Genomic DNA, 3,017 nt, shown 5'->3' with positions numbered 1-3,017 from the left:
AAGCGAAGTGAAACAATGTCTACAATTTGCTTCAAAAAAATTATAATAATAACAAAATTATCTGTAAAACAAGGAGCTTGGATTGTCCAAACGGTAGCCTTTAGGAAGGGAATGTGCTTTATGCTAAGGATGCTTCCTCTTAAGAGGCAAACCAGTTAAATAAAAAAAGTAAACTCCTTCCTAAGTACTGTACAGGAAGTGTTTGCAGAAGAAATTTTATTTCATTGCTTCAGCCCTAACTGGCATTAGCAAATACTACAAAATAATGAAAGAGGTCATTAGGAAGGAACTAGAAACACCTTTCAATGTTATCGGGGAAAAGAAAAAAAAAAAAAAACCTGACATCTTAATTATATTCCGCCACCTAGTGACACTGGAAATTTAACATACTTGCTTAGCCAGGCTTCAAGAGCAGAGAGAGCCGCCCTGCACCACCTGGAGGCCAGAGCGTGGTGTCCAAAAGTCTTTGGTGCACAGCGTCCTCTCTGCTTCGGCTCACATCTCCAGGAGACACTTGCAAATACGTCAACAGCCAAGGGAGCTGTTCAATCTGGGGCTCACAGACTTCACATGGAGCCCAAAGGTCCACCCTCTGCCATTCAACACGGTCCACTGGCCCCTTTGCTACCTCTTGCCAGTTGCCAAGGGCTTCAAGGGGAAACAGAACGAGAGTGAAAAGGCACGCTGAACTTAGCCATTTTCATCCTAAAGTTCCACCGTCAGGAAGGAGAAGGAAGTAGAAATACTATGATCTCCTTCCCACGAAATGGCATGACTCTTACAAATCTTTATGCTCATACAAAACGGTGAACACAAAAACTATTAATTCCCAAATGTACGCTGAAGAAGTGTATGTTTTAAAAGCGCATCCAGGACAACGCTGTGCCCATGGCGTCGGAGAAGCTTCCCGTCCCGTGAGCTTCATCCCATTGAAGAGGGACCCCATGATGCCCTGCGAGGCAGGTCGACTGGTAGGGGTGGAGTCAGGGCCGGAAGTAGAAGTGTGGCCACTCCGGCTGGCTCTCAGGACCATAGAGTCTCTATGCAAGTACCAGTATCTCAGTGATTTTTCAGAGGTTTTCAGGTTCAGCTGTCGTTCGGTTGGTGATCTCAGTCTGTTTGCGGAAGATCGTGGGTGTTACAGCAGTAGCATTTAATAAGGGGCTTGATCTTGTACAGAAACTTTTCGTGGACAAGATTAGAGAGTATAAATCTAAGCAACCAGCATCTTGAGGACCTTCTTGGCCCAGAGAATCAGCAAAAGCTGGAGAGGGAGCTTTTCTAAGCTTTACCATGTTTAAGGTAAAGTAGACACGAATATGTTCCTTAACTTCAAATTTGACGATCCCAAATTTGAAAGCATCAAAAAAAACCCAGTCCTGAAGAAATAGCATAAAATTAATCTTGCTTATTAAGTATAGATTCATTTGTACAACTAATTAGTATCAGACTACACTTAAAAAAAAAAAGTGCGTCCAAAGTTATTCATCTTAGATTTATTTCTATCCCCCATATCACCCCCTCCAAGAGATTTATAGGACTTAAAGTAAGAACATACATAATGAAATTTCAAGTTATAAAAGCAGAAACCAGAACACAAAAGGAGAATCATAGTTGAGACAGAATTCCATGGTAAGAATCGTCTGGGGAAAATGTGTTACCAAAATACTATTGATATTACAGGGCCTTGCTGCTCAAACTGTGGTCTCAAGACCAACAGCATCAACATCACCTGGGAACTTTTCAGAAATGCACAATCTCAGACCCTATCCCAGACCTTTTGGATCAGAATCTGCCTTTTAGCAGGATTCCCAGGTGCATGTACATAAAGTTTTTGAAGCACTGATCTAGGGTCCCCCTGTGAAGACTGCGATTGGGGAGACCTGGAGTAGAGCTCAGCCACCTGTATGCTTTAAAGCACCTGCAAGCTGATTCTCATTAGGCCGAATAGGCAAGTTGGGTACTATTGCTATAGGTGAATATCAATATTGTTTTGAGCTTCCTAGTGTACAAAGTAAAATCAGGAAAAAAGTAAGCATAATTAGTTCCTCAATGGGAAGCCAAGCATTTTCAGAAATTTTTCCTGTGGGATTTTAAGGATAAAGTATATAATGACCCAGTGGAAAATGTTCTCAATGTCTTCTTTTTGTACCAATTGTTGCAGCAAACAGAATTTGGTAATGTCTTATAAATTAATAAAAGCTGAAGGTATAATATCAAAATAAAGCCTCAGTGAAGGCAGTTTTAAAATGGGGCTAAGCTAATAGTCTAAGTCAGAGGCAAACTTTGTGACTTGCCTTGTAAATAGTTTTATTGGAGCACAGCCATCCTCATACAATTTACATATTGTCTATGAATGCTTTTACACTGTAATGGATGAGATAAGTATTTGCAACAGAGACCATGTGGTCCACAAAGCCTAAAATATTTACTATCTGCCATTTACAGAAAAAAAGGTTGCCAACCTCTGCCCTATATGATTACCCCGGGAGAACACAGCTTTCAGTCTTCCAAAGAACATCACTTCTCCTAGCCAGCTTCTGATAGAAATTAGAGATTGTACAGTAATGAAGGAGTAAGAATTCATTTTGGGGGCTGGTGTTTGATAAACCAGCACTAAAAAAAAAAAAAATTCCACACTTGTATTTTCCAATTTGCATGGTATAAATCACAGTTCCTCACCGTCAGCACTATTGACATTTTGGGCTGGATAATTTTTGAGGGGTGGGGAGGTGTCTTTTGCATTGTAGGCTATTGAACAGTATCCCTGGCTTCTACCCACTAGATGTCACTAGCAACCCCCTAGTTGTGACAACAAAAACTGTCTCTAGAGATTGCCAAGTGTCCCCCAGGGGGCAAAATTACCCTCATTGAGAACCACTGGTGTAAATACTCCTGCTCTGACCAATTTTAAGCTACCAACTTGACATCACTGACCATGGATATGGAAAGAGATGTGTACACACAAGCCAGAGAGAACCATCTCCAGCATACCACTGCATGAGAACATAATTGCA

At 41.2% G+C, this 3,017-nt stretch overlaps 1 pseudogene; it reads left to right on the top strand.

The window, feature by feature from the left end:
* Positions 1-833: 833 nt before the first annotated feature.
* LOC130844290 (ATP synthase-coupling factor 6, mitochondrial-like) lies at positions 834-1,391 on the top strand (annotated as a pseudogene).
* The last annotated feature ends 1,626 nt before the right edge of the window (positions 1,392-3,017 follow it).

Source organism: Hippopotamus amphibius, chromosome 2, assembly GCF_030028045.1.
Source record: "Hippopotamus amphibius kiboko isolate mHipAmp2 chromosome 2, mHipAmp2.hap2, whole genome shotgun sequence".
NCBI classification, from domain to species: domain Eukaryota; kingdom Metazoa; phylum Chordata; class Mammalia; order Artiodactyla; family Hippopotamidae; genus Hippopotamus; species Hippopotamus amphibius.
The sequence above is the reverse complement of the archived record's forward strand: the minus strand, read 5'-3'. Positions and strand labels throughout refer to the sequence as shown.